Raw genomic sequence first — 19453 nt, 5'->3', positions numbered from 1 at the left:
CTGGGGCTTGGGGCTGGGGACCACAGTCTTAGAGGACATTTAGGTCAATTGGCATAATATAGTTTATCTAGGGTCTTAAAAGCTGCTGACATTACAACCAATCTCACAGAGATAAAGAAGATTATCACTGACTACTATAAAAAATTGTACTCCAACTAATTTGAAAACCTAGATGAAATGGACAAATTCCTAGAAACACACTACTTACCTAAATAAACACAAACGGGTATAAAATTTAAACATACCCATTACAAAACAAGAGACTGAAGATGTCATAAAAAAAAAAAACTGCCAAAAAAAAAGCCCAGGATGAGATGGCTACACTGAAGAATTCTACCAAACATTCAGAGAAGAGCTGACATCAATTCTGCTCAATCTCTTCAAAAACACAGAAGAGGAACGAACACTACCAAACTCTTTCAATGAAGCCAGCATAACCCTGATACCTAAACCAGGCAAAGACATCACAAAAAAAGAAAATTATAGACCAATATCCCTTATGAACATAGATGCAAAAATTTTCAACAAAATTCTAGCCAACACAACAAATCAGAAAAAGCATATGCCATGATCAAGTGGGATTCACACCAGGATTACAAAGGTGGTTCAACATTAGAAAATCAATCAATGTAATCCACCACATAAATAAAAGAAAGGAAAAGAACCATATGATCATATCAATTCAATAAAATTCAATGCCCTTTCCTGATAAAGTCTCAGCAAAATAGGAATAGAACAGAAAATTCTCAACATTAATTAAAGGCATATATGTAAAACCAACAACTAACATTACACTCAATGGAAAAAGGATGACAGCCTTCCCTTTGAGAAGAAGAAGAAGACAAGAATGTCCATTATCACCACTCTTATTCAACATTGTACTGCAAGTCCTACCCTGGCTAAAAGGGCACTGATGAAAAAAACAACAACAAAAAAAAACAAAAACAGATAACGACAAACGTTGGTGAGGATGTGGGGAGACTGGAATCCTTAGCCAATGCTGGTGGGACTGTAAAATGGTACAATTACTATGGAGAAAGTTATGGCACTTCCTAAAGAACTAGAAATAGAACTACTCTATGATCCAGCAATCCCAATCCTAGGCATATACCCTAGAGACCTAAAAATAATGACATGAATAGACACATGAACACCTATGTTCATTGCAGCTTTATTCAAAATAGCAAATAAATGGAAACAACCAAAGTGCCCGTCAAGGGATGAATGGATAAGCAAATTGTAGAACATACATACAATGGAATACTATGCAACCATAAAGAACAATGATGAGTCTGTGAAACATATTATAACATGAATGGACCTGGAGGGCATAAGGCTAAGTGAAATAAGTCAAGAATATAAGAGCAAATATTGTATGATCTGTCTTTTATAAGAAAACAAGAACAGATATGTAGAGAGAGACCAGTGTTCACTGGTGGATACCAGGGAAGGGGGAGGGAGGGGAAAGTACCCTTTAGATCGTAGAGACTTGTTATTTATTTATTTATTTTTGTGATGGAAAAAGTGGCACTGAATGTGTATGTAGTGAGCACAGCACAACCAAAGTAAAAGCAAGTGTTTGAGCACATACGGGATGGGTATAGGCATACTAGTATACTGGTAGGTACAGGTGAGCACAAAGGTGAGAACTGATAGAAGTATCCTATAGGTACATGTAAATACAGATACGTGAGTGCAGGCACATATATTCATTGAAGACACAGATACAGATACTCCACAGACATAACCAAACCACCTTCCAAGACAGGATTTCCGGGTTTGAAAGATTAGGACCATAGTCTCATAGGACAACTCAGTCAATTGGCATAACATAGTTCACAGAAATCACGATCTGCATCCTAGTGAAGTGAGTAGCATCTTGGGGGATTAAAAGTTTGCTAGAAGCCACCTAAGGCACAACTACAGGTCTCTACTCGCCAGGAGCAAAACAGTAAGAAGGTAACCAAAAGCTCAGAGAAGAAACAAGTCTACATGAGCCACAACCTCATCTACCCTGAGATCAGAAGAACTAGATGGTGCCCAGCTGCCACCACTGACCATTCTGACTGGGGTCACATTAGATGATCCTGGACAGAATAGGGAAAGAAAAATGTGGAGCAGAACTCAAATTCTTATTTAAAAAAAAAAAAAAAGTCAAGAAAAGCCAGACAAACTAGAAGAGTAGAGAACAGAGGACTTCCTGAGACTATGGCCCTGAGACATTCTTTAAACCTAGGACTGAGCCTATCCCGAGATCACCCTTTAGCTAAACAGCAGAGTGGCACACACTTACCCATAAGATCGATGCCCTACTTAAAAACCATCAGTATGAGACCAAAAGGTCAATAATTACTCAAAAGCAAAGATGAGAAGATAAGGGGGCAGGGAAACCACAGTACTGGGAATGGAACAAACAGAACACAAAGAGAACGTTGACACATTGCGATAAACGTAACTAATGTCACTGAACAATCTGTGTGGAAATTGTCAAACGGGAACCTAACTTGCTGTGTAAACTTTCACCAAAAACTCAATAAAATTAAGAAAAAAGTTTAAATAGTTTAATACACGTGAGAACAATTTACAAACCATAGGTATCATGTAAATATTAAGGCTAATATGATGATGAAATAATCATAATGAACTAATAGGATTATTATGTACTTACAAGCTGAGCTGAGCATAGCTGATACCACTGGGAAGGAAATCCTCATTCTGAGTCCCACTTTTCTGAGCCATTCCTTATAAAACTTGTTCTTTCTTTAGCTGAGAGGTTTTATATGTCCTTCCCGTGCCTACCCTCATTGTCTGCACAAATGGCAATCTTAGCCTTTCTCTGCTTAGCCCTTACTCATCCCTGAAGACTCAATTCAGATGTTTCTTCTTCCCAGAAGTCTTTTCGGATGTTCCCCCCAAACCCTCCCAACACACACACTATCTGACTAAGTTAGATGTCTCTCATCTTTAATCAGATAACAATCTATGCATGTTTCTTTGCTTGCTCATCTGGATTAAACCATAAACTCCTTGAGAACGTCTCTTTCCTCTTGTGATCACGGTACCTAACACACCATCTAATACAAAGTAAGATTTCAGCAAACGTGGACTGAATTAATGAATGAATGAGGCTTAGAAAGACTGAAGTTTCCATTGGTCAGCATGACAGGAAATTCTCTTACTGAAGCAAGTTAATGATTAATCTTCCAAATGTTTTCTAGAGACTGACTCACAGACCTTCAGGAATGTGTGTCCTTGAGAGGGTTAGACAAATGTCAAACTAGGCATGAGACTGTTTATCTATTAAATGATATATTCCTCCTTTTATTTTCCTTATATGTCTCCTCTAGCAATAAACAGGGTCTCTCTTCTTACCATGGCCTGAATACAGCATAAACCACAAACTCCACATATTCCTCTTACTGAGGCAACTATGCACGATTTCCAAAAATGGGAAAAAAAAAAAAAAGAACTTAGATGGAAGACGTAGAAGTCATCAGAAAAATTTTTTAGGTCCCTAGAGAAATTAACATTTGTGAAATCACTTTGAACTCTGGCGGTCGATGGCTTTTTGAACATTCCATACAATGAAAAGTTCCATTCCCATAAAGCCAGAAATCCCTTTCTGGGCTCATTTCATATCAGAATGCAATAAGGCTCATAAATGTCTCTGTGAAGTTGGAGTGTAATAAAGTTTGGCTATAAAATATTTAATATGTGACAGACTTCTACGCCAGTTGAAGCACTGACTCTGCTTAAAAGGTTTCCTTTTGCAGCATACTTCATCAGCAACAAGAAGAAATATAAAATGGAGCAAAAACATCTAGAAATACCTGCACTACAGCCATCAAAGTCTTTTTACCCTTATTACAGATCAGGCTGAGGCAAACCGACATTCATGATCACTCCACCCAAAGTACGTTCATAGAAAGCTCTTGTAACTTTGTCCCCAAAGAGCATTTAAAATCCACTTCTTGTTTGGATATGTCATTTGGCAGTGATAGATATTCTCCAGCATATCAGCCGCAGCCTCTCCTACAAAATCAGATTTTTCTTTTTTTTTTGAGACCCAGAGAGGCAGGTTCCTTCCACCTGCCTAAAGTTGTTCCTATAACTCCTCCTCTTCAACCCAGTCCCTCACCCCAATCCAGTGGATGCTGGAGGGAGCAATTATATGAACAAAATCCAACATGTAATTTCAATTCTCAATTTGGGCCTGCAGGTTCAGAGTGCCTCTTTCCTGGAAATGACCACATCGGTCACCTGGGGGATCCCCTATCTTCTCATGCTTCTCCAAGGTTAACAAGACTACAAGGATATAAAAAGCAACTACAGAATCACTGCCAGAGCTCACTCTTCTGCCTCATTTAGGTTTCTGCTGGAGTATCTTCACCACAGACAGTCGTTTCCTGACTACCATGATTAAAATAGCCCCCCGATTGTTCTATATCCCCTTCCCGTATTTTTTTTTACAGTTTTTATCACGCCTTGGCATATTTACTTATTTGTTGTCTGTCTCCCTCACTAGAATGAAGTCTCACTAGAATGACTGCTGTTAGCTGTTAGGTGCAGTCAAGTCACTTCTGACTCACAGAGACCCTGTGTACAACAGAACGAAACACAGCCTGGTCCTGTGCCATCCTCATGATCTTTGTTATGCTTGAGCCCACTGTTGCAGCCACTGTGTCAACCCATCTCATTGAGGGTCTTCCTCTTTTTTGCTGACCCTCTACTTTACCAAGCAGGATGCTCTTCTCCAGGGACTGGTCCCTCCTGATAACATGTCCAAAGTATGTGAGACAATGTCTCGCCATCCTCACTTCTAAGGAGCATTCTGGCTGTACTTCTTCCAAGACAGATTTGTTCGTTCTTCTGGCAGGCCAGGGTATATTCAATATTCTTCGCCAACACCATAATTCGAAGGCATCAACCCCTCAGTCTTCCTTATTCACTGCCCTGTCCTTATTCACTGCCCTGCTTTCAAATGCATATGAGGCGATTGCAAATGCCATGGTGTGGGTCAGGCGCACCTTAATCTTCAAAGTGGAATCTTTGCTTTTTAACACTTTAAAGAGGTCTTTTGCAGCAGATTTACCCGATGCAATGTGTGGTTTGATTTCTCGACTGCTGCTTCCATGGGCGTTGATTGTGGATCCAAGTAAAATGAAATCTTTGACAACGTCAATATTTTCTCTGCTTCTCATGATGTTGCTTATTGGTCCAGTTGTAAGGATTTTTGTTTTATGTTGAGGTGTAACCCATACCGAAGGCTGCAGTCTTTGATCTTCATCAGTAAGTGCTTCGAGTCCTCTTCCCTGTCTGTCAGCAAGCAGGGTTGTGTCATCTGCATATTGCAGGTTGTTAATCAGTCTTCCTCTACTCTGATGCTGCACTCTTGTTCATATAGTCCAGCTTCTGGGATTATTTGCTCAGCATACAGATTGAATTATACACTAGAATGAAAGCAGGGACTTTGTGCATTTTGCTCACTCACTGCTGCATTCCCAGGGGCTAGAGCAATTTCTAGCACGTGGTTGACACTCAAGAAATATCTGCTGACGTTAGTATGAGTGAATCAATCAATGCATGAGTGGATGGACAGGTAACAGAGACAGGAAGTTATGGACAAATGGTGTAGACTAAGGAAATCCACATTGTAGCCAGCCCATTCCCAATCACACCATGCAGTCACAAAGCTCTCTCTTTCTGTTCATGTTGTTCCCTCTGCCTATAATACTCAAACTCCCCGCAAAGTACCTGTCCTTTAACATCCACTTCCAACATCACCTAGTCTCTGGAGCTGCCACAGCCCTCACAAGGCAGGAACACCCGAATCTGTGTTTCCACTTGCATTGTAAACTTATCTCTGTACAATCTTTTGCACTAGAGTTTCTTTCTTTCCCCATGTTTACCTCCTATAAAAGACAATGTGTTTCTTAAAGGTAGGGTTTGGCACAATGAAAAGTCATCCAACATTCAATTACTGAGTACCAGCTGTTGAAGGCACACAGGGTATACCAGTGAGCAAAATGGACAGAGATTCCTAACCTACGGAAGTTATATTCCAAAAAAACGTCCATTAAACGCTTGCTAAAAAATAGACTTTCCTGAATAATATCCGGCTCAGCTTCTCATCCATGGGCTTAAATCTTTTGAAGTTGCGCAGCATTTTACTCATCACATCAGCTCACTTGGCAAAGGCAACTGTTTATTGAGCACACAAGGAGAAAGACAACACATCTTCCCTTTGTGGGTTCCGGCTATAGAGTGCCAGTTCAGAGATAAGACTGAGCAACCCAGATTTTAGTTACATAAAAAGAAAGAAAAGTGAGTGAATCCAAGATTTTCTTAAGAGTAGAGTGAGATCAACAGCATCCAAGGCACCCAGGACAGCAGGGTCACAACAGAAATGGGAGGCGCACGACACTGACCCTCTGCTCATACCAGTACCATTACTCCACCTCTGGGAAGCAAGCATTTGGACTCTTCCCACAGCAGTCATTGAAACTGGCCTAAGAATTTGCTACACCCTGTGAGTATGAGAGACGGAAAACGCACTCCTGATAACGGCAGCTAATGTTTAACTCAGGGTCAGCACGTACACAGTGTGGTGCCCAACTTGTTCTGTTCTTGTTTTTGTAAAGAAGGCAGCATTGAAGAAACAGGGGTTATAGAGTGTGAAATATTTGGAGGACAAAGAAACTTCAAATTCTCCAAGATGTTAGGTATCTAATCTCTCCTAGATGGCTGCTACATAGAACATCTGGCCTCTTTTTCTCACCGACACCTCCTTGCCCTATCAATAAAGTCTCAATATTCTCTAAATCTCATGTCAGAACAGGTCATCTGTCCAGCAGAAGTGGACCTACAGAACAGAGTCAGGAAGCTTGCAATCAGAACTGTCCCACGAAATACAGGTTATGGGCACCATACCAACAGAAGAATGCCTCAGTCTTATAATGGTCTCTTTAGGGGAATATGGAAAATAGCATTAATGTTTTACCCAGCATCTAGCTCCACATTCCTTAAAAAAGGCAATGCACTAGTTTCCAAATATCCAAACAGTTCTAAACGAAATAATAGAATCTAGGACTAGGAGGGGCTTTAAGTCATTTCATCCATCCTCCCAACTAGTGCTTCCATCTCCCCTGACACATCCCTCCTGAGTGGACACCCACCTCCTCCGTGAGCATCTTCAGGGGGGACTACTCTTTGTTCATTTGTCTTTAAACATCCCCCGGCATCCCGCCAAGGACATGTCATAGCTAATGTTCAGATATCTGCAACGACATTATACTGATCTGAAAATTGTCAAAGAAAAGCATTTTAAAAGTATGATTTCCAAATGTTCCATCAAAAGAGAAACCTTCAGTGAAACAGAAGGGGAAACATCACTGACACAGTGGTGGCTGTACAAGAAGTCAGACCCAGACATCCTAGCGTAATACTCCCTACTGTGTCTGATAATCACTAGAAGAATTAACTAGGGGCTAATTCAATCTGTGTGATGTTCTCAGAGGAGGAAAGAAAGAACTTCTCCCCTATTTTTCAAGCTATTTACCTTCATGTCCCCTGGAATCTTTCAAATAACATTGCTTGAAAATCCAGGCTGCAAGCTGCCCTTGCCTCCAAGAATCGTTAAAAAATTTATAAGCTGTTTTCTGTCCCGTCCCTGGAGCTACTGCCAGGGGAAGCAAAATCCAGACGTTTGCAACTCAGCACCAGAGAGTGCCTGGCTAATCTGATCAATGAGCAGGCAGGGACAGTCACAGTCACCTCTGACACAGGACATCTGACCGATGTTATTGCTCATGCTACTAAAGGGCACTTGCCCGGCCCTTTTTCACCTTGGTGGAGGTCTGGGCTTTAGCGCAGAGAGACTCCCAGACTTCTCTGTCTGCCAGGGCTTCTCTGGAAAGCTCAGGAGTACAGACTGTCTTGGGAGGCTTCTGATATTTCCTGCCAGGGACGTCCAAGAGATGATGGCAATGGTATGTGATGATCACCTGAGGTCCCCAGGATAGTATGATGCAGTTCAAACAAATGTCCACATTTAATTATCTAATGCTACTGGTGGCATTTGGGATCTCATAAATCAAGGGGGAAAAAAAAAACCCTTCTCTGCCTGAGCTCCTTAGCGAGTTTCCAACAACAGAAATTTAGCCAGGCCTGTGCAAAGCCAAAGAATTCTCTTTAGTCACCTGCTTGCAGTGGCAAACCCGAGAAATCCTGAGTCCTGGAGAGAAGTTAGTAGTATAGTTACCACAAAAGCGCAGGCAGCCATTGTCTATTCCTGTGGGCCGTCCAATACCCAACCTTCCTGGCCCTCAGGGAGGGAAGGATTCTCAACTACAGGGGCAGAAAGAGGGTGGGCAACTGTGACCTTTTAGGTTCTCTTATTCCTTCTTCACTCAGAACTTACCTAAGAATTCCTGTGAGAAATCAGGGTCTCTTAGAAGCTCAGAAAGCAAAATAAGACAGGGCTCTCTAATCCTCAGAGTCCCTGGGTGGTGCAAATGGTTAACATGCTTGGCTGCTAACTGAAAAGCTGGAGATTCAAATCTACCCAGACATACCTTGGAAGAAATGCCTGGCGACCTACTTCCGAAAAATAAGTCACTGACCTTTAGCTCTAGGGAGCACAGTTCTACTCTGACACACATGCCGTCACCATGAGTCAGAATCGACTCAACAGCGACTGGTTTTTCTCTAATCCTCTCCCTGACAAAACATAAAAGCATGTATATTAAGAGTATGTGTGTGTGTACGCGCACACACACACACACACACACACACACACACACACACACACACACACGATTGGCCAGAATCAACTCTCACAGTCTTTACCAGTCTGATAACAATTCCGCCTGATTTATAGTCTTCACGAGCAGGCAAAGGATTGGATTTCTTAGCTGTAAGAGTGACAATCCAGTCAGTCAAGACTGTCAACCCAATTTATTTTATTTAGTAGAGAGGAAGAAGTGGTTAGGATAGCCCACTTAGTTACTTCACCAGCACACAGCCGAGAGCTTGCCACAAGCTAGGCATGCTTCAAAGAAAAGCAAGTGGAGACACTGAAAGGACTAATCCACATCTCTGTGCAAGAAACTGTAACATAACACAGGTACAATGATCTGAACGGCCCACACCACACAGACCGTCAAGCCCCCAAACCCTGCTGTTACTGTTGTTCTTGTTGTGAGTTGCTGTCAAGTTGGCTGATTCGTGACGACATTATGTACAACAGAACAGAATATTGCCCGGTCCTGTGCCCTCTCTTCCCAAACCTTGGTCATCTATTATTATGGGCTATTCCATGCTTGCTTCGTGCATACTAGTCTTAACTTGCCAAAGAGAATGCATATGTACACTAAAAGCAGGAATAATTTTTCCATCTCTGGTAGCAAAGTATGACAACGAAGTATCTCTGACATCCTCCATAAGACATATCAGGAACTCAGTAAAGGAAAACTCCCTTCTGTGAAGGACACAGAGCCCTCTGGGATGGATTAAATGCATTCCTAGATAGAGTTATGGGTTGATGTGTAGCCTCAGACACAAACGCTAAAAAGAGAAATGAGGATAGGGGCTAATGATGCAGTAGCTTGATTAGTGAGCTTACTGGGGTTCTTTCATTTCTACAGTTATCTCAAGAAGTGTCTTCCTCTTCTGTGGCAAAGACTGCCACTCACCATATCACCAAAACCCATTTCCTTTTCCTCCTGGACCTACCGGTAGAACATATTGCCCAGCCCCCCTTGTAGGTGTGTGTGACCATTTGATGGAACACTGACTGATGACAGGCTGGCAAAGCCATATGCAAAACCCTCCAACATGCAATCCCCTCTTTATTTCCCTAGTCATCAAGTGAATGGAAGATACTCTGTGGACGCAGACAAGGTCAGAACCAAGAAACAAAAGGAGTCAGAGTTCTGAATCATGATTAGAATGCTCCCCGCTAAATACTTAAGTGTTTTATGAGTGAGAAATAAGTAGCTATTGTTTTACCTCACTGACGGGGATTGTGTGATACATCAGCTAGTCTAACTCGACTAATGCATCCTATGAAAGCGGATTTCTCTTCTCTGGCTACTGACATGTATTCTGAAGGGTGTTTGGTTTATGCTACTGACATTATATTTTTGTCTTCCCACATTTGATTTGGCCAATTTTGACCAATTATTTTCAGTTAACACTCTACACAAGCCTCCCTCCCCATTCTTTTCTTCTAAGCATTTCAACAGTTTCCTTGAAATAAAGTATGATTATAAATAACATCAAAAATGTCTTAAAGCATGTGAGCCTCATCTTAAAACTATTAGTGGAGTTGGGGTGGTTGAGAGTGGAAGTGGAATATAGGGATTCTGGGCATAAAAAGCTGTATAGAAGAGATGTGCCCTAGAGAACATCAAAAAACCCTTCTGCACCTTATAATAGAAATTCTTCTTGCTAAAATAAATTGTGGCAGAAGCCAAGACTTAGCTCAACACTAATAAAAATTTGGCCTTCCCTTTCATTTTGGACCAAGGAAGGAATGGCCACATATTTTCTACTTTGGTATTCCAAGAGGTAAATCACCCAATTTATGTAAAAGAGAAAGATGGAAAGAGAGAGTGTTTGGGCTTGGGAAGACTGAGGCTGCTACTACACAGAGACCATGACTGACTCCACTCTCCTAGGACAGTAGATGCATATCACTTGCTGGGGGCGGTAGGAATAAAACAAAAATAGACTAAGTAAAACAAGGGTTTTTATAATAACTACTAAGAAGTGCCAGTAAAATTCTTGATCCAGATGACTGTAAGCTTCATGTCCTTAACACCATGCCTTAGTTATCTAATGCTGCTATAACAGAAATACCACAAGTGAGTGGCTTTAAGAAACATAAATTTTCTCACAGTTTAGGAGGCTAGAAGTCTGAATTCTGGGTGCCGGCTCTAGGGGAAGCCTTTCTATCTCTGGCAGCTCTGGAGTAAGGTCCTTGTCTCTTGGAGCTTCTACTCCTGGGCAGTCTTCATGTGGCTTGGTCTCTCTCTTCCCCCATCTGTGCTCTGCTCCCTTGTTTAAATCTCTTACAGCTTAAAAGAGATGGACTCAAGGTACACCCTACACTAATCCTACCTCATTAACATAACAAAGACAACCCATTCCCAAATGGAATTAAAACCACAGCATAGGGGTTAGGATTTGTGTGAGGGAATTAAAAAAGATTCTGAGGTATCTAATAAGATGTGAAATGACCAGTTTGAGAACTGGGTGCGGTTCCTTGTTTACAGTTCCATTTTCACCCTAGCGGCAGCCATCTTCCCTACTAAGAGAGAAATGTCCGGTGATGATGACGTAACCACCCTTCGATTCCTCCCCGTCACATACCTGTGTACTTGCCACACTGTAACCAATCTAAGGAAAGAGACGTATACCCTTGTAAGCCAATCGCCTTACAGAGCTTGGCACAGAAGTCCTCCTTACAAGTTAGGATGCGGAAATCCATCCTTCATGAGTTCCGCCTCCCGGAAGCCCTGTCTTAAAATGAACTACCAATCAAGTAATGTCTTTTGGTGATCTAAGCTTGTAAACACCAATCAAGTAACGTGTTGCATAGCCTTTGTTTCCCCTCTTATAAAACGTCACTGCTGAGTTGCCATTTTGAATCATGGATTCCACCTCAGGGAGTTCAGCTTGTTCCCGTCTTGAGCTGTCTCTTTTCTTTCAAAATCAGTTTTACATAAATCAGAGTACAGATGGTTACTGTAAGACAGATTTACTTCTCATATTTTTAGGGGACATAATTCAATCCATAACACACCAACACAAAATCTTTCTCAGAAAATGTTCTTTTTGTTTTTTCAGTCATGGAGGAGCCCAAATTCTTGGATAGAATTTTCACTCTGGGCCAACCCAACCCGATATGTTGGAGTCAGGAGTCAACAAAATGATTTGCCTTGAAGACTTGGCCAAACCTGCAGCTGAAGTTCATCCAGCTTTTGTGGGAAGATGGTTGGTCTAAGAAAACAAAATTCTGAGTGCTCCTATTGTGCAACTGGGGTGACAAAATGCAAAACAATAAAAGGAAAAAACATTTTTCCCTTTCACTCCCATGGAAAAAGTGACCCACCCTACTCTTTTAAGATTTCCTTTTCTGTGTTTGCAAACTGACTCCATTGTTGATTTGGGAGGAAAGGGATAATACTAGTTAGACTCAATTTATGAGATGACTTTTCTCTGCGCTCACATCTTCGTTTGGTTATGACATAGGGAGTGTCTTCTCTGGTTCATATGTAAGTCCAGATCTGGAAAAACGTTGAGTAGAATTCATTTCCAATCATTGCCATATATTTTAGTTTGAGAATGAATGAGTTGGGACACGAATGACTGAGAGAGATCACAAGTAACCAAAGTACTGGGGGTCTCTCCTAAAGAATTAGACACTCAGAGCTTTTCCCCCACAGACACTTTAGCCAGAAGGCATATTGAATTTGGGTGGCATCTTCTCTGAGACATGCTGTTCACCAGTAAAAGCCTGAAAATAGTATTTCAAAGGGCTGATAAAATCAGATGATAAGTAAAATGTGCTTGCATAGAAAAAGAATAAAAAGTTTAAGAGTGGGTCATCCCTGGGAAGAAGAGTTATCAGTAAATTTTATCTCCTTCTTTTTTGCAAATTTTTAACTTCTATTTTCCAGCGATGAAAATATATTATTTGTACAATAATATTGTTGCTGTTGTTAGGTGCTGTCAAGTCGGTTCCGACTCATAGCGACACTATGTACAATAGAATGAAGTGCTGCCTGGTCTTGTGACATCCTCACAATCGTTGCTTTGCTTGAGCCCATCATTGCAGCCACTGTGTCAGTCCATCTTGTTGAGGGTCTTCCTCTTTTTCACTGACCCTCTACTTTACCAAGCATGATGTCCTTCTCCAGGGACTGGTCCCTCCTAATAACATGTTCAAAGTACGTGAGAAAAAGTCTCACCAACCTCCCTTCTAAGGAGCATTCTGGCTGTACTTCTTCCAAGGCAGATGTGTTCATTCTTCGCCAACACCATAATACAAGAGCATCAATTCTTCTTTCATCTTCCTTATTCATTGTCCAGCTTTTGCATGCATAGGAGGCAATTGAAAATACCCTGGCTTGGGTTAGGCACATCTCAGTCCTAAAAATGAGATTTTTGCTTTTTAACACTGTAAAGAAGTCTTTTGCAGTAGATTTGCCCAACGTAATGCATCATTTGGTTCCTTGACTGCTACTTTCATGAGCATTGATTATGGATCCAAGTAAAATGAAATCCTTGACACCTTCAGTCTTTTCTCCATTTATCATGATGTTGCTTATTTGGTCCAGTTGTGAAGATTTTTGCTTTCTTTATGTTGAGGTGTAATCCATACTGAAAGCTGTAGTCTTTGATGTTCACAATAATATAGCTATCATAAAGGAAGCAACACTTACTTCTTTTCTCTTTATTTTCTGCTTTTCTAGGAGGAAACTCTGAATTAGACTGCTTGTAGACTCATACCTGCATTCTCCTAGCTTAGGGAGATGTGCTTAAGGAGGAGGAGGAACAGATGGTTTTAATAAATGTGTCTCGACCAATATACCCTGGGTGAGTTTAGGCTGCAGATCAGATTCCTTATCTGTGCTGGCACCAGGATGTGGTTTGGGGCTTTCTGTTTCGTGTGTGTGTGTGTGTGTGTGTGTGTGTGTGTGTGTGTGTGTGTGTGTGTGTGTGTATGTGGCCTCAGGGAAACATGTATCCTTTTTGTAAACACATGCAGACACATCTGAATGTCCAAACCAAAATCACATCCAGAGCCCAAGATGAAAGGCAGTCTGGGAAAAGTTGTTTAGGCTCTATAGCCTCTGAAGTACCAAAAAAACAAAGTTTTTAAAGATACAGTCAGAAAAAAGATGGCGGTGCCACTATCACTGCTTTAGTTCTCAATGTACTAGAAGACAAGCCAACATAATAATAACAATAGCAACAACACTCGATAATAGTAATAAAAGATATATGAATTGGAAAGAAACAGAAAAGACTAGCCCATTTTCAGATGGCGTGATATTCAACACAGAAAATAAAACTGCAAGTAAGTAATAAAACAGAAAAATTGCAGGCTGTAGATCAACATATAAAAATCAATAGTACTGTTCATTATGAATAACCAATTAGCAAACTGCATAAAGATAACATACATGATAGTGAAAAACACTCCAAGTTATCTAGGAATACAAGAAATAAGAAGTGTGGACGATTTGTGGAGAAAATTATCAAAAGACAAAAAAAAAAAAAAAAAACAGACTTGAATAAGTGGGAAGAGACAGCATGCATATTGGTTCAAAGAAGATATAATAATGTAAATTATAAAACATAAAAATAAATTATACATAATAGCACACTTCAAAACTTGTTGGATGTAACTAAAGCAGCACCTGAGAGAAATTTATAGCCTTAAATGCATATATTAGGGAAAAAAAGATAAAAATGTGGTGCTAAGCACCCACTTTAAAAAGTAAAAAAATAAAATAAAATAATTACAGTAGAAATTAATGAAACAGAAATAAACATATGAAAGAGAGGAACAACAAGGTGAAAAGTTGATTTCTTTGTTTTTGGGGGGGCAAGTAAAGTGGGCAGGCTCTATCTAGCACAATTGAACAAGAAACAAGAAGGAACTGATAAATTAGTAATGAAAATGCAGACATACCTACAAACACTGCAGCTATTCAAAAGATAAGAATGGTATCGCCAGTAACTTTCCAACAACATGTTTAAAAACTTATCTGAAATGGACTAATTTTTAGAAAAATGCACATCACCAAAACTGATTCAAGAAAGATAATCCACTAAAGGAAATAAATCAGTAGTTACCTTTTTTTTTTTTTTAAACTCCCCATTCCTCCCTGGGTAACCACTAAGCTTCTTTTCGTTTTTGATGGATTTTCCTATTCTAGATATTTCATAACTAGATCATAAAACATTCGTTCTTTTGTGCCTGATTTATTTCACTGAGTATAATGTTTTTAAGGTTTATCCGAGGTAGCATGTATCAGAACTTCATTTATCTTTGTAACTGAATAATACCCCATTGTATGTATATACCACATCATGTTTGTACATCCAGATGTTAATGGGCACTTGGGTTTTTTCTGCTTTTTGGCTATTGGGAATAATGCTGCAATGAACACTGGGGTACATGTCTGTTTTGGTTGCTGCTTTCAATTCCTGTGGGTATATATCTAGGAGGGGAATTACTGGATCATATGAAAATCCTACGGCTAACTTTTTTAAGAACTGCCAAACTGTTTTCCATGCAGCGGCACCACTATACATTCCCACCAGCAATGTACAAGTGTTCAGTTTCTAGCATCCTCCTCAACACTTGTTATTTTCAGGTTTTTTGTGGGTGTGAAGTGGTATCTTATTGAGGTTTCGACTGGCATTTCCCTAGTGACTAATGAGTATTTATGATTCTTCTGACAAAGAAAGCATCAGATGGTCTTACATGCATATTCTGCCAAGTATTCAAGAAACAATTTCAATCTTAAACAAATTCTTCCAGAGAATAGAAAGAAAGGGAACATTCTTCACCTTGTTTTATAATGCTAGTTGAAGCTAGCATAACCTCGATGCCAGCATTTGACAAGAGAAATATGAGAAAAGAAAATCACAGACCAATCTCTCTTATAAGCAGAAATGGAAAAACCCTAAACAAAATATTTGGCCACCATATTAAAAAATAAAAAGGATTTCACATCATAATCAAGTTGGGTTTGTCCTAAAAATGTATCATCTCTGTAGCATGCAGGAAGGCAAAACATATGGGTACAGATACAAGGAGGTAGTATATATGAGGTTGAGAGTCTGTGGAAATTCTCTTCTGACTGCTTCAAATTTTTCCCAATGAATTAGGGGGAAATGGTATTGGTTGAAAGTGCAAATAGATACAGTAGCAGGTCTTGAAAGTTTGAGAAGAGAGAAGGCTTAAAATAGTCTTCTAGCAGATTGTGAAAGTGAATAGAATCGAGGGTGATGGCCTTAGGACTAATCAGAGGTTCGTGCTCATGAATTTAAAGACCGTTTACTAGAGGCCCTGGCTTGTACAATGAGAAGAGAAAAAAAAACTTCCAAGGATTAGGAAGGAAGAAACAAAATTCTCATTATCTACTGATGATATGATTATCCTTATAGAAAACCCAAAAGACATTAAAAGATCCCTATACAAAAGCCAATTGTATTTCTATACATTAGCAGCAAATAATAGGTAACTGTAATCTTAAATAATATCTCATTTAAAATATACATATAAAGTACCTCAAAATGAATGTAACAAGATGTGCAAAATTTTATAGAAAAAACACAAAACCTTATTGAAAGATATTAAAAGAGACCTAAATTATGGGAATGATATAACGTGTCCATTAAGCAAAAGAATCAATATCATAAAAAAGTTAATTCAGCACCTAAATTGATGTAAAAATTCAATATAATTCTAATTAAAACCTTATAAGCATTTATTGCCACCAGGGAAGCAGGAGACAGATTTTACCAGAAATGACAATATATTCACATGTTACAACAAGTAAGGGAGTGTGGTGTCAGCCCAGGGAATGGACAAAGAAATTAATAGAATAGAAGACAGAGTCCAGAAACAGACTCACACACAAAGAATCCTGAATTATAACAAGTCACTGGAGAAAGAAAGGCACAATTCAAACAATGGTACTGAGACAAATAGTTGTGCACATGAAAAAACTTAAAATTTATTTCCTACCTTATGCCATGGCACAGGTGGTAAAGAGCTTGGCTGCTCTCTACCAAGGAGACAGGGCCAAGATGGCAGAGTAGTCAGATGATTCCGGTGGACCCTCTTACAACAAAGACCCTAAAAAACAAATGATTCCATTATATATAGTAATCTGGGAGCCCTGAACATCAAAGGCAGAATTGAAGAACCAGACTGAGTGGCATGGGGAGGGAGAGACGGTTCGGAAGCAGCAAGGAATTGCCAGACCTGACCCGGCGAGAGCCTGAGCCCTTCAGGCCTGATCAGCTAGGGGATGAGCGGTGAGGGAGGCAAGCAGCCTTGCTCGGGAGGCACATTTTCTGCACCAGGAGAGACCCAGCACCAGAGACTCTACACGGCCACACAGAACCAGTGAGAAGCAGCCCTCCACAAAAGAAAAGTACTTGCACACGGCTTACAGTGTGGATCAAAAACGTCCCCCTTAGGGAAAGACCTCTCTCCCATTTATCTCCCTACTCCCTGCTCTGCACTGGGGCCCGGACCGGCTTCAGCAATTGCCGAGTCCCCTGGGCTGGAAGTAGGATCCGTCACATGCCTGGAGCCATTCTCTATGCCTTGGAGAGTGAACAAATTAACAAACGGGAAAAAATAAACTGCCGACTTCCCTAAGCCACGAACCCAGGGTAGGCACAGCTACTTTGCCTAGGCACAGGCATAAAGATCCACCAAATGTGAGTGTCTTTCCCCCTGCATAGATTTGTGTGGGCCCGTCTCAACAGTGTAGGCCCTCATTACCTCAGTACAACAGGGTATATACTGGAACTCTAACTTCAACTGTTTCAGCTGTGAAGTGGCAGGTTCTTGACATCAGACACTCCTCTGCCCATTAAGCATGGTCTTCACCTACACACATCAGGGGCTTGAGGACTCGTGGATCCACCCACGCACCTAGCCACTTGTGAGAGGGGCCCATGAATATGAGGTGCCCCCCAGTCCTTAGCCAACAGCATTAGGTGCTCATAGTCGGGCTGCAAAACCCACCCACCTACGCGCTCTAGGGAACAGGGACACGCCTTCCTCCTGGACACTCGGGGGTGGCTGTCAGCCCCCTGCCTTGCTCAGAGTTTATCTCCCTGCTGCAGCCGGATGCCTGTGGCTACACCAATCACCCATGCCTGTCTAGGACTGTAGGTGAGAGCCTAAACCACACGCTTGGTGGCTATCTACCTGGACACCTGAGCTGAATCTATACAGGAGGAGTGGGCAGACTCCTGAGCTCACATACCAAGTAACAGACCTAACCACCTGGTGACAGGATGTTAAAGCTTCAAAGGTGCCAATAATAAAACTATCTCACATGAGCAGCCTATTTGGGCATATCAAAGAAAACAAGAAGCTAGGACACAGTAAGCAAACATAAAATAAATATAATAACTTATTGATGGCTCAGAGACAACAGTCAATATCAAATCACATAAACAGGCAATCCATGATGGCTTCACCAAGATCCCAAAATAAAGAATCTAGAAATTTTCCAGAGAAGAAAAATTTCTTGGAATTACCAGGGGCAGAATACAAAAGATTACTATACAGAATTCAACAAGAAATGAGGAAGGAAATTAAGCAAAATGCAGAACACGCAATAGAGGAAATTAAAAAGATTAGAGAAGAGCGTAATGACAAACTTATCAGGCTGTAAGAATCCACAGGGAGACAGCAATCAGAAATCCAGAAGAATAACAATAAAATTTCAGAATTAGACAACTCAATAGAAAGCCATAGGAGCAGAATAGAGGCAATGGAAGTCAGAATTAGTGATACTGAACATAAAGCACTTGACACCAACTTATTTGAGGAAAGATCAGATAAAAGGATTTAAAAAAATAAAGTAACCCTAAGAATTATGTGGGACTCTCTCAAGAGGAATAACCTACGAGTGATTGGAGTACCAGAACAGGGGGGTATAACAGAAAATAAAGAGAGAATTGTTGAAGACTTGTTGGCAGAAAACTTCCCTTATATCGTGAAAGATGACAAGATATCTATCCAAGATGCTCATTGAACCCCGCGTAAGATAGATTCCAAAAGAAAGTCACCAAGACATATCATAATCAAACTTGCCAAAACCAAAGAAAAAGAGAATTCTAAGTGTGGCTAGGGATAAACAAAAAGTCATCTACAAAGGAGAGTCAATATGAATAAGCTCAGACTACTCAGCAGAAACCATGCAGGCAAGAGGGCAATGGGATAACATACATAAAGCCTTGAAGGAAAAAAATCTGCCAGCCAAGCGTTATATAACCATCAAAACTGTCTCTTACATATGATAGTGAAATCAGGGCATTTCCAGATAAACAGAAGTTTAGGGAATTTGCAAAAACCAAACAAAAATTACAAGAAATACTAAAGGGAGTCTTCTGGTTACAAAATCAGCAACATCAGATAACAACTCAAGACTAGAACACAGGACAGAGCAACCAGCTATTAATCCAGATAGGGAAGTCACAAAAGGAAATCAAAGCTAAAACAGTGAAAATAGGGAAACAGATGACAACATGAAAACAAAAAAGAGGGACTTAAAAAATGTAGATATAGATTTTGCATACGGAGAGGAAATCAAGGGGATATAAAGAAATAAATGACTGGGATAAACTTAGAAAAATGGGGTAAATATTAAGGTAACCACAAAGGAAACTAACAATCCTACAA

General features: G+C 40.4%; 1 long non-coding RNA gene across 1 annotated transcript in view; it reads right to left on the bottom strand.

Annotated features, from left to right (window-relative positions):
- The window catches only part of LOC111821299 (uncharacterized), a 284239-nt gene extending 267355 nt beyond the window's left edge, over nucleotides 1-16884 (bottom strand). The window contains exon 1 of the long non-coding RNA XR_002824742.1: nucleotides 16772-16884. This is a non-coding gene — a long non-coding RNA (uncharacterized LOC111821299). The remainder of the gene's footprint in view (nucleotides 1-16771) is intronic.
- Nucleotides 16885-19453: the final 2569 nt, after the last annotated feature.

This window comes from Trichechus manatus, unplaced genomic scaffold (assembly GCF_000243295.1).
Source record: "Trichechus manatus latirostris isolate Lorelei unplaced genomic scaffold, TriManLat1.0 scaffold00076, whole genome shotgun sequence".
Lineage (NCBI taxonomy): Eukaryota > Metazoa > Chordata > Mammalia > Sirenia > Trichechidae > Trichechus > Trichechus manatus.
This window is presented reverse-complemented; position numbering and strand designations above follow the sequence as displayed.